Source organism: Macaca mulatta, chromosome X (genome assembly GCF_049350105.2).
Source record: "Macaca mulatta isolate MMU2019108-1 chromosome X, T2T-MMU8v2.0, whole genome shotgun sequence".
Taxonomy (NCBI): Eukaryota; Metazoa; Chordata; class Mammalia; order Primates; family Cercopithecidae; genus Macaca; species Macaca mulatta.
Window position 1 is genome coordinate 29873219 of NC_133426.1, and position 12637 is coordinate 29885855.

Below are 12637 nucleotides of genomic sequence, written 5' to 3' on the forward strand. Positions count from 1 at the left end.
TCAGAGGGGACAACAACTGATGACCTCAGCTGTCTTGCGGGATCAATATGAGAGACTCCTAGAGGATGCTTAGAAGTTGTCATAACCCTGCCTGCTTCAGCCCAGCCCTTGCCTGCAACTTATGGAGAATAATAGCTTTTCCTTTCATTACATTTTCCAAATGTCACACAAGTCCCTTTCTGTAGCTTCATCTAAGCTGGAGAACTTCTGGCGAGGGGATCCTGAAAATATATTTCTATCCTTTCTTCTCCTGGGCACACTTGGAAGGGTAGAAACGACACAGAATCAGCATAGACCACATCTGACACAGTGTTACAACACTGAGGGGCAAAAATGGCCCCCAGAAGACAGTCACCCATATTTTTGGTTCTCATGATGGTAGGATATGGGTTCTTAGTCTATGACTGTTTTATGACTATTATGTATTGTTATGGCTACCATTTCTAGCTGCAGAAGGCCTCCTCCATTTACATGCCCATTTTTCTCCAGGCTTGGAAAGCTTGGCCCAGCTGCCTTCCCAGGTGAGCAAGATCATTTCAATTAGGACACTAATTCTGAACTCACTCCCTGCTAAGCTTGGAAATTGGCCCATCTTGCAAGACCCCAGGCTGTGGAGTTATACTCTGCCTTTATTAATATAGTTTCCATCATTGCCTACCACACCAGAAGGCACTCAGATAGCACTCCATGCCTACCCTCCAGTGCTGGAAACGCTCCATTGTTTCCTTTATATTCAAATCTTGGAGTTACATTTAATATAATTTTTTTGTTAAATTTTAGAGCACGAAGATTTATTCTGACTGCCTTTTAGATGATAAAGCTTAATTGGGCCTCTAAACCTTCTCAACACAAAAGTCTGTTTTAAGGTAGACTTCTGTTGCCATTCACACGAAAAAATATCTCCTTCAGAACGCTGAAACTCAAAAGCTGATTAGTCTCCAGTAGAGGAAACGGGACCCCAAACCTTAGGAAGATAAAAACCTGGCTGGCTTCCTGGTGGGGTAAAAGGCAGTTTTTATTCCTTCATGATGAATCTCCCGCAGCAGCAGGAACACAATGCTGTTTCTCTGTAGGTCACCCTTTCACATTAAATTTGCTATAAATCAACCTTCCACACTTGCTAAAGCATTGTCTTTTCCTATAGATGCTACAGTGAAAAACACTCTTCTAGGAAAGTCATTGCGAATCAAGGGCTGTATCTGTCCTCATGGAACTAAATGGCCATTAAATGAGGATGAATTCTTGCTCTATGCTCACCTTATCAAGAATAAATGAAAGCCCGGTAATCCCTATGTGTAACTATGAGAGGAGATACAGTGATGCATTTTGATGGAGATGGGGGGTTAAACATTCTGGGCTACCTAACTGACTGGTCACTGTAGGTTTGGGGAATGGACTCTAAGAGTTCCTGCAGAAGACATGTAGTTGTGGGTCATGGTGGGGGCTGGAGAGAAAGGGAGGGAGGGGAGAGTGAGAGAGCAAGAGAGCAAGCAAGGAGTTGATGGGTATGGAAAACAATATGCTTAGAGGAAGGGAGTAAAATGCTAAAAAGCATCTGCATATGAAGAATTAAAATCCTGAAAGCCACATATTAGTCCTTAGCAAACCTATCATACTACCTCCAGCAGGATGAGACAAACGAAAAATGAAAAGAATTCTGGATCTAAAACTGGATTACTTTATAGAATTGGCTACATGCAAGCTCTGAAACCAAGCCCAGACTTGAATCTGGACAGTGGGCCTCCAGAAGGTAGAATTCAATCCTCTGGGGGTGTCCTGATAGATGAAGCAAAAAATATAGTGGAGACTCACAGAAGAGCCATATGTAGAAATCCACAGAAGTATGTAGCTAACCCTACCAAAGTAATCTGCTAGTAGAAAACAGCCCTCCAATCTTTCGCTGGGGTTCAGATTAAGATTATAATCTCTAGGAAGACGAGGCAGGCATAGCCAGGCAGAAAGTCATGCCTATAGGGTTATGGCACAGGGAAGGTTATTGGTTCAGAAACTCATAATGTAATTTAATTACTACTGGAAGGGTACAAGATAGCCTGAAAATAAAGAAAGTTATCATAATCAGGAATAAAGCCAAGATTGAATTACATGGGGGCGGTTTCCCCCATGTTGTTCTGGTGATAGTGAGTTCTCATGAGAGCTGATGGTTTTAAAGTGTGTGGCAGTACCCCCTTCTCTCTCTCCTGCCACCATGTAAGACATGCCTTGTTTCCCTTTTGCCTTCAGCCATGATTGTAAGTTTCCTGAGGCCTCCCCAGCCATGTGGAACTGTGAATCAATTAAACCTCTTTTCTTTATAAATTACTTAGTCTCAGGTAGTTCTTTATAGCAGTGTGAAAACAGACTAATGTACTATCACTTATAGACATCTTACCAGGTGTCTAGCCCTCTGCTTTGTCTTTTAAATATTTTTTTCCTTTAATGCTTACAATCACTAGTGAGGTAGGTGTTATTGTCTAATTTAAGAGATGAAGAGATTGGGCCCCAGGAGTTAAATTACTATAATCACATAGCTAGTAAAGAATAGCACCATGAATTGAACTCAAGGATCTTTGATTTCAATTGCAATTCATTGGTAAGCATGGAATTGCCCTTGGTTTCCTTCAATCCTTGCAGGGACCAAGGGTATTTTTAAAGATGGCTGCAACATTATCTCCTACTCCATATAGTCTGTTGCAACGTGACTTTGCCACTCCTCCACAATGAGGTGGAGTCTATTTCTTTACTCCTTCAAAACTGATGTAGATTACAGCAAATGTGATATGGTCCCAGTTACAAATTCATCCCTTAGTTGATGTTCTTAGGATGCTGCATCTCAGAACGCATCCACCATGTTATAAGAAATCTAAGAGAGATGGGTAAGGTCACATGTAGCTGCTCCAATTTACTCTTCCAGCTGAGTTACCTGCCGATAGCCAGCGTCAGCTGCAACTGAGTGGGTTGTCTTGGACGTCTGAATCGTTACAGTTCCCTGCTGACAGCCAGAGTCAACTGCAATTGAGAGGGTTGTCTTGGACATCTAAGTTGAACCTTTAGACGACTCTAGCTTCAGCCGACATATAACTGAAACCACATGAAAATTGCCTAGGTGAGTCGAGAAATGAAAACCAATAACATACTGCTCTTTCAAACTACTAACGTATATGGTTTGTTGTGCAGTAAAATACAACTGGAATAGCACCAAAGGTAAAATGTGTTGTAGGTATAGAGCTGAAGCTGAGCCTGCACATGAGGGTAAAGTAAGTCTAGGTGTAGAGAAAGAGGGAAGACAGAAAACTAACTATGCAATACATAAGTTACTCTTAAGTTTGAGGTAGACAATGAGTAAGATGATTCAGTAACTTGAGGTTTTACATCTGCTACTTAGCTCAGATGTGTTAGCTGTGTGTTTATTTTCTATACATCGTAAAAGATCACTATGAACTTAATGGCTGAAAATAACACACATTTATTATCTCACAATTGCCATGAGTCAGGAGTCTGGTCACAACTTAACTGGGTTATCTGCTTAGAGTCTCGTAAAGCTGGAATCAAGGGGTCAACAGGCTTAGAGTCCTCTTCCTTCCTGACATGGTTGTTCAAAGAATGTAGTTCCTTGTCATGGTACCGTGACCCTCTGCTCCTAGAGGTCACCTGCAGTTCCCTGTCACATGACTCTCTTCATAAACAGTTTATATCACAGTAGCTTGCTTCTCCAAGGCCAAGAGGAGAGTCCCCCTAGAACATGCTAGCAAGATAGAGCTATGTATATGACACAATCACGGGAGGCACATCCCATCACCTCCGCCATGCCGTATTTGTTAGAAACAAGTAATAGGTTCTGCCAACACTCAAGGGGAAAAGATTACGCAAGGTGTGAACATTGGGGTCACCTTGGGGTTTGTCCCCCACAGTCTCTATTCCTTAATTTATTCAGTATTGAATATCCAATCATCCATCCATCTACCCACCCATTCATTCTCTAAGCATGCTCCTTCCTCAAGACCTTGATATTTACTTTTTTCTCTACCTGAGACACTTTTGCCCAGAAATTTGCAAAGCTCAATCTCTGCCTTCCTTTAGGTTGGCAGATGCCACCTCATCAGCAAGTGAACCCCTAGACCATTCTATCTAAAATAGCCAATCTTGGACCCCGGCATTCACTATCCCCCTTATCCTGTTTTATTTTTAATAGCTCTTAAAAACATTTGATACATATATTTCACACTTCCTTATTGACTGTCTCTCCCAACACAGTGTAAGCTCTATAACAGCAGGAACTGGCTGGGCACGGTGGCTCATGCCTATAAGCCCAGCACTTTGGAAGGCCGAGGTGGGTGGATCATGAGGTCAAGAGATCGAGACCATCCTCCCCAACATGATAAAACCCCGTCTCTACTAAAAATACAAAAATTACGCGGGTTTGGTGGTGGGCACCTGTAATCCCAGCTACTCGGGAGGCTGAAGCAGGAGAATCACTTGAACCCGGGAGGCGGAGGTTGCAGTGAGGCGAGATCGTGCCACTGCACTCCAGCCTGGTGACAGAGCGAGACTCTGAAAAAAAAAAAACCAATAAAACAGGAACTTTGTTTTATTCACTGTTGAAACCCTAAAACCTAAAACAGTGCCTCAACATAGCTGGAACTCAACAAAAATTTGTTGAATAAATGAACAAACAAGCATTTGTTGAACACCTACCATGTGTCAAAGATGATGCTGATTGCTTGGGGGACAACAGAAATTCTACCCTGAAGAGTCTCAGCTGTGAAAGAAAGAGTTTGCTAGGAAAGTACAAAAGCTAAAGCCTGAGAATGAAGATTTTGGAGCAAAAAATAAGACATTTTGGAATAAAACACAATCTGTAGCAACTTAAAGAAGATATCAGAAATTTCTCCAAATTCTGTAGAAAGCACAGATTAAAACAGAGGCATTTGGAGTTAGTGGTTGAGCCAAGGCAAGGACTTCGAAAATTAAAATTATGTCAAGGCAAAGATAAAAAACAAATCATTTCAAGGGTGGTTGTTTAAAGGTTAACCTTTCCCAGAGGCTGAGAGTTGTAAAGAGACCACTAATTTGGGCAGTATTAAGAAGTGCTTTACCTGAGGGCTGTTGTGGCATGCTAGTTTTATTTGCTCCAATACGTAAGGGACCTTCTTGCTGATAAAGTCTGAAAGGTTTTGGATCATCTCCAGATGTTTTCTAGAGCCATGTATGAGGTTGCGGATGTGAATATTGTTCCAGTGAGAGCAAACTGAAAAAACTCATTTCTAGATGCTGAGTCTTGTAAAAAGAATGTATTGAAGGTGCAACGTACAAGGAAATATTGGAGCCAAAGCAACAGTAGCTAAGTGGAAAGGCTTTTCTGCAAAATAGGAGGGTGTGCAAACACAGAAACAATTTGGCCCTTAAAGCTGATTTTGGCAAGGTGAAGTAAAAATGCGAGCGCCACTGACAATAGAGTTCAATCATAAATAACAGGAAAAACCAGTTACAACATGAGGAGAAATTAGTTGGTTTCCTTTTGCCTCCAGTCTTATTTTGTGGTGTCAGGGATCATGTCCAAGCTGTCAGAATACCCACGAAGAAAATATCCAGAGCAGCAACAACAGGACTGAGGTACCACAGCAGTTCACTGCTTATCTAAACAGACGCATGAAGCCAATTTCAAAGTGTGAATTCAACCTGGTCTTTGGTTTTCAGCTAACTGCCTAACTTCTACCACCCCTTGCTATTGGCGAGAAAGAGCTGAGGACAGCTGATTCAAGGAGCAGCATAAGAACTCTGAGTTGGTGATGGTGGGAGTGGGTGAAAAGAGTTTTACAGAAAGCATCATATACATTTCCAAAGCACAGTGGACACTACTTGTGCACTTTGCAATACCGACCAAATGAAGCTTCCATCTGGCAGAAAAATGCAGTAACTGGAAAAGTTTTGAAGCCAAGGGGACACACTCAGCTGCATGACATCTAAATGCCAAAAACTTGTGCATTCTACTTAACTGTTAAGTGATTGGGAGTAACTGCTAACTCTGAAAAGTGTAATATGTTTGTAATTGTGAAATGCTAAATACTAAAGTAAAGGTGCCAGTAAAAGTGACATTTGGTAACTTTGGAATCTCTGCAAAAAAAAAGAAAGGATCCTTGAAGGTGTTTTTGTCGCATAGACACTAGAGCAGTGGTTCCTTTACTTGCCTGTACATCAAATTTGCCAAAGAAACGTCTAACTTACAGATTTTTTGGCTCTACCTCTTGGAGATTCTGGATTGATGTCTGAGATCCAGAATCTATTTTTTTACTCCCAAGGGACTCTGATGGCCAGTCAGTTTTGTGAACCCTCAAACTAGATGACTTGAAGGAGGCCTACAGTTTGTATAAATAAATGACTGAAAGAAGGATGTTCAAGGAACAAAAAGTTAATTACTGTTTAGAATAATATAGTACTTTGGCCCCAGATGACAGAGTGCAGCTGAATTGAAGGTCTTGGAAGACAGATTCTGGCTCAGCACAAAGAGGAACCCTCTCAAAATTAGATTTGAGAAGACCAGTGAAAAACTGAAAATCCAAGTACAGTCATCAACGGGATGATAAATGTGGGGACCAGATTGTTGTTACGTGTATAAACATATCCAATTGGATTGTGGCTTCTGGTGGCAATGAGTGTCTTCTTGTCACTGAACGTGTTCGAACGCTATGAGAACAGTTTTATCAATAGAGCAATCACCCTTTAATTCGCTCCGACCTGCATTCTGCCTCCATTGCTCTGCTAACTTGCTTTTACTATGTCTCTGTCTCCATACTGAAAAATTAAAAAAGGAAAACACACACTTTTTGTGATGTTAATAGCTAACGTTATTGACTGCATGGTGTTTACCAGGTATTATTGTATGCAATTTAGGTGTTGCATTTTTTTTCCTATTATTGATACTTTACTTAAACAAGAAAGTACAATTTCTTAAGGGGTTTCATAGTTGAAAAAGCTACAATTATATCATGTTGCAAATACATTTTTAAGTTTTTTTTCAATTATAACATTTAAAAAATGCTGTAAATGGAACTGTTTGGCTTTGATTGTATATATTTCTTCATAGTCTTTATATGGTATCTGCACAAAGAAATATCTTCTACCTTTGTTCCAATTAATTGTTATATGTAAGTTGCTTTTTATTCCAGTGTATCCAGAGTGGTGAAATAACAAGGCCAGCCGTGTTGCCAAAGTTTGCTCCAAGCATATAGGAGGAGATGGGCCACATGTACGAACTCACTGACCTTGAGGATGTTACATATCCTGTACGTGTTAGTTTCCTTATCTGCCATGGTCTTTTCCCATCCAGTGATATAGAAAGTACTCCAAGACATGTTGCCACAAAACTAGAAATTGTAGTGATCTGGACACTATTCTCCCAAGTGAATATAACTCCCTTTCCAGTGAAAACTCTTATCCATGCTTTGAGATTTGGTCCTAACAAAAATAAACTTGGTAGAGTAGTAAAAGCAGACAAAATAACCACAAATAAAAATGTTTCCATCTTCAACTCTAATGGTGGCACTCCATATAGAACAAAAATTACATGAATTACATGCAAGAAACAAGACATAAGAAATTAATACAGCATTTCAAAAATCCAGTCACCTTGTGTGATGATAAACTTCTTTTAGAGGATGCATTTGGTTTTGCTACTAAATATAATACTGGATTGACAGCAGTTAGAAAAACACAACAGATGCACAACCGTATTAAGTGTGCTTCCAATATTGAGGAGTTCTCCAAAAAGAATGATGGAATGAAGATGATCAGGCTAATTGAAAATACGCATAAAAGATGATTATACAATAGTCTCTTGATACCAGTGTCTTTCATTGTGTTTTCTTCGGTGGCTATCTGACTCTCCCACCTGCAAAAGGAAAAGGACACTGAGGCCTTCTGACATCAGGTATGACTCCCTGCCCTGACCTTTCTATGTGTTGTATTTAATGCATCGAAGAAACCTATAAAGTAAGTCGCATTATCATTTAATTTTATATGATTTTGTAAGTATATTTGAAATTCCTGCATCAGAGCCTCATAGGCAGCTCACAATTATGCTGTTAAACCAGAACTCTTGATTTCCAACCTCTCTTTCAGGAACTGAGATAGGAATAACTTCAGTTTACATCCCTTTCTTTCTTGGTGATCTATCTATCGATCTGTCCATCATCTACCTATCTATTTATCTATCTATCTATCTATCTATCATTTATCTATAGATAGACTGATACATTTCTATCAAATCTAATTTATCACCAACTCTGGTCCATTCTACCTTCACAATATTTGGATCTGTTCAATTATTTCCAATTCACTGACACTAACCTGGCACAAGTTCACCTCTAATTGGACAATGGCAAGAATCACTTGATTAGTTCTTTGCTTAGACTATTCTCTCTTTTGAATGAGTAGATCTCCTTACAGAGAAGTTAGTTGTGGATGCTGTCCCCTTCTTCTTCCTGAATGAGTTCCTTCAGGGTTAGGCTGGAGCTGATTTTTTTTTTTTACCATAAACATCATTTTGGTATTATTGCATAATATTCCATCTTGTAGCTATATATCATTTAACTATTTCTCTGCTTCAGATCATTTAAATAATTCCTAATTTAAAAAATTTTAGATTTCATTTATTAGAGCAGATTTAGATTGACAGAAAAACTTAGCAAAATATGCAAGGTTCCCATATACAGCCTCTTCCCTCCTTCCGGTTTTTTCTACTATTAATATCTTGTATTAATGTGGTATATTTGTTACACTTGATGAACCAGTATTGATACATTATGATAAACTTTGTCCATAGGTTACATTAGAGTTCACTGTGTGATACATACATTTGTATGGGTTTTGAAAAATGCGTAATATAATATATCAGACATTAGAGTATCATAAAAAACAGTTTCACTGACCTAAAAGTTCCCTGTATTCCAGCCTTCCAACCTCCCTCCTTGCCTCCAAATCCCTGGAAATCTCTATTTTGACTTTGTTTTTGCCTTCTCCCCATCTCTATCTGCCCACTGCCCCACCTCCACAAGCACAGTCAATTTCCAAGCACCATCACAAGAACTAATATCTCCAAACACAGATTTTAGAGAAAGACAAGTGTAGCTTTATATTTTCTATCTCCCTCATAGAATTCTAGGTCTTTGAGGAATCTTAGAGATTATCTAATCCAATGATTTTTGTTCTTCAATATTTTTGTGTACAATTCGTTATTCTATTTTTTTTTTATTGTAAGTGGAAGAAGGTAGGGGTCTGAACCAACATGAAATTTTATTTTGTAAGTAGAACAAGTGAACAGAATTAAAAATTGCAGAGCCAGAGGCATCAGGCCAGCTTGGTATAGTCTTGCAAATCAAATATCTTATGGGTCTGCTTAGACCAACTGCATGTCGGTCTGTGATTTCAGCATGCCAGGAGTATGCACATACTTACAGGGGAGAAGAGTCAGAGGTCAAAGACACAATAAATATTATGTGGTGTGATGGTTAATTTTATGTATCAATTTTGCTAGGTAGGCCACAGTGACCAGATAGCTGGTCAAACATTATTCTGGATATTTTGGAGAAGATGTTTTTTGGATGAGATTAACATTAAAATTGGTGGACTTTGAGTAAAGCAGATTGCCCTCCATAATGTGAGTGGGCTTCATCCAATCAGCTGAAGGCTGGAATAGAACAAAAGGTAGAGAATTCTGTCAGCAGGCAGCCTTTGAACTTGAACTGCAACATCGACTTTTCTTCAGGTCTTTATTTTTGTGGCTTTCCCTGCGGATTTTGGACTTGCCAGCATCCATAATCGTGTGAGCCAATTTCTTAAAATAACTTTTTCTCTCTTTATGCATTCGATTGGTTCTATTTCTCTTGAGAACCCAAATACACTGAACTCAAAGTTGATGGGAAACAGTGAGTCAAATTTTTTTGGTAGATATCATTAAGAGGATGCTAATTTTTGCTAGCTGTTTTTAAAAACCTACTTTCCACTGGACTACTTCTGGTTTCCACCGTGGAGTCAAAAGGTAGAGTGAAGAGAGTGGGAAGATGGGGGTGGGTGAGTATTACCGCCTTAGCTTCCTAACTTCCAATTGAATGTAACTCCCTCGGTAATATATTTTCTTATAGCAGGCAGTGGCTTTCAAGATAATTGCTTAGACTTCATGGCTCCTCAGAGTAATATGATTAATACTCCTGTGATGTGAGTAACGGTGATGCATCTTCCTCAGAAAGCGGTTTTAAAACATCAGGTCTCATACAGTTTCTCTCTCGCATTTTTTTATAGTTCCTCTGCTTATAGAAAGCTACAGTACGAGACTAAAGAAGTAGGAAACTATAGTTAAATCAGCCCTTCACTATTTTCAATGTTCCAGAAAAGTGACATCTTTTCTTGTCATCTTTTTTCTTTACAGGAAAAATATTAGCAAGGACTTTTCAAAGAAAACTTCAAAAGAATCACAGAATTTCTAAGATGTGTAGGAAGGAATGGGGATTTTTTCCCATCTTAAGAGAGATGGGAGAATTCATTAAAAAGGCAGCAAGAATTGTGTATGGATTTTATTAGGAAATATCCATTTATTTAACAAATGCTTGGGAACGCTTCATTGTGTCAAAGGTTCTGTGATTCAGGATCTGTTTACAATGATGAGTAAGACATTGTCCCTAACTTCAGTAAGTTCATTATTTAGAAGAAAAATAGCCAGTCAAACAATTACTTATGATATAGTATGATAAGCACCATATTATTTCAGGGGTGCAGAAATAAATCTGTGAAGAAATAATATTCAAGAGTACTTTCAGGCAGGGAAAAAATATGAATGAATGGCATGAGACAAAAGTGTATTTGTCAGGCACTGCACTGGTAAATGCAGTTAAAAAAAAATTACTTTTTTTTTTTTTTTTTAGATGGAGTCTAGCTCTGTTGCCAGGCTGGGGTGCAGTGGCGCAATCTCGGCTCACTGCAACCTCCACCTCTCGGGTTCAAGCCATTCTCTCGTCTCAGTCTCCTGAGTAGCTGGGATTATAGGCATCACGTGCAGCCAACTTTTGTATTTTTAGTAGAGACGGGGTTTCACCATGTTGGCCAGGATGGTCTCGATCTCCCGATCTCGTGATCCACCCACCTCAGTCTCCCAAAGTGCACATTGTTTTTAAAAGTGGTTTTTTGGGAAAGATTATTACTGCTAAGCTGACGTTGTTTGTGTTGGGCATGGTGGCTCGCACATGCAATTCCAGTGCTTTGGGAGGCTGAGGCAGGAGGATCACTCAAGGCCAGGAGTTCGAGACCGGCTTGGGTAACATAGTGAGACCCCCATCTCTGCAAAAAATAATTTTCAAAAAAATTAACGAGGCATGGTGGTGTGTGCCTGTAGTACCAGCACTTGGGATGCTGAGGTGGGAGAATCCTTGAGCCCAAAAATTCAAGGCAGCAGTGAGCCATGATTGCACTACTGCACTCCAGCCTGGGCAACAGAGTGAGACCCTGTCTGATGTGGTGTGGCTGTGTCCTCACCCAAATCCTATCTTGAATTGTAGCTCCCACAATTCCCACGTGTTGTGGGAGGGACCTGGTGGCAGGTAATTGAATCATGAGGGGCGGGTCTTTCCCATGCTGTTCTCGTGATAGTGAATAAGTCTCATGAGATCTGATGGTTTTATGAAGGGCAGTTCCCCCGCACACACTCTCTTGCTTGCTGCCACGTAGGATGTGACTTTGCTCCTCAGTTGCCTTCTGCCACGACTGTGAGGTCTCCCCAGCCATGTGGAACTGTGAGTCAATTAAACCTCTTTCCTTTATAAATTTTTTCCTCAGAGTCTCAGGTATGTCTTTATTAGCAGCGTGAGAACAGACTAATACACTGTTTCTAAAAAAAAATTAAAAATTTCAAATTTGCCATCCCATTACTGGGTATATACCCAAAGGATTATAAGTCTTACTACTATAAAGACACATGCACACGTATGTTTATTGTGGCACTATTCACAATAGCTAAGACTTGGAATCAACCCAAATGTCCATCAGTGACAGACTGGATTAAGAAAATGTGGCACATATACACCATGGAATACTATGCAGCCATAAAAAAGGATGAGTTCGTGTCCTTTGTAGGGACATGGATGCAGCTGGAAAGCATCATTCTCAGCAAACTATCACAAGAACAGAAAACCAAACACCACATGTTCTCACTCATAGGTGGGAATTGAACAATGAGATCACTTGGACACAGGAAGGGGAACATCACACACCGGGTCCTATTGTGGGGAGGGGTTGGGGGGAGGATAGCATTAGGAGATATGCCTAATGTAAATGACGAGTTAATGGGTGCAGCACACCAACATGGCACATGTATACATATGTAACAAACCTGCACGTTGTGCACATGGACCCTAGAGCTTAAAGTATAATAATAATAAAAAAGAGAGCACCTAAAAAAAGAAATCAAATTAGAGATTTCAAGTTACTGTTGTGTTTTAGTTTTTAAAATCTTTTCAGAAGATTACAGAAAACACAGAGAACAGAAAATAAAACAGTAAAGATGTATATGAGAGGCCTGATGGATGCAGTAAATTATTTTCTTTAAAAAAATATTAAATTGTTAAATTGGAAACAATGCTAAATAAATTTATAA

General features: G+C 39.6%; 1 pseudogene; it reads right to left on the reverse strand.

Moving 5' to 3' along the window:
- Positions 1–7129: 7129 nt before the first annotated feature.
- On the reverse strand, positions 7130–7851 carry LOC100424732 (GPI ethanolamine phosphate transferase, stabilizing subunit-like; annotated as a pseudogene).
- Positions 7852–12637: the final 4786 nt, after the last annotated feature.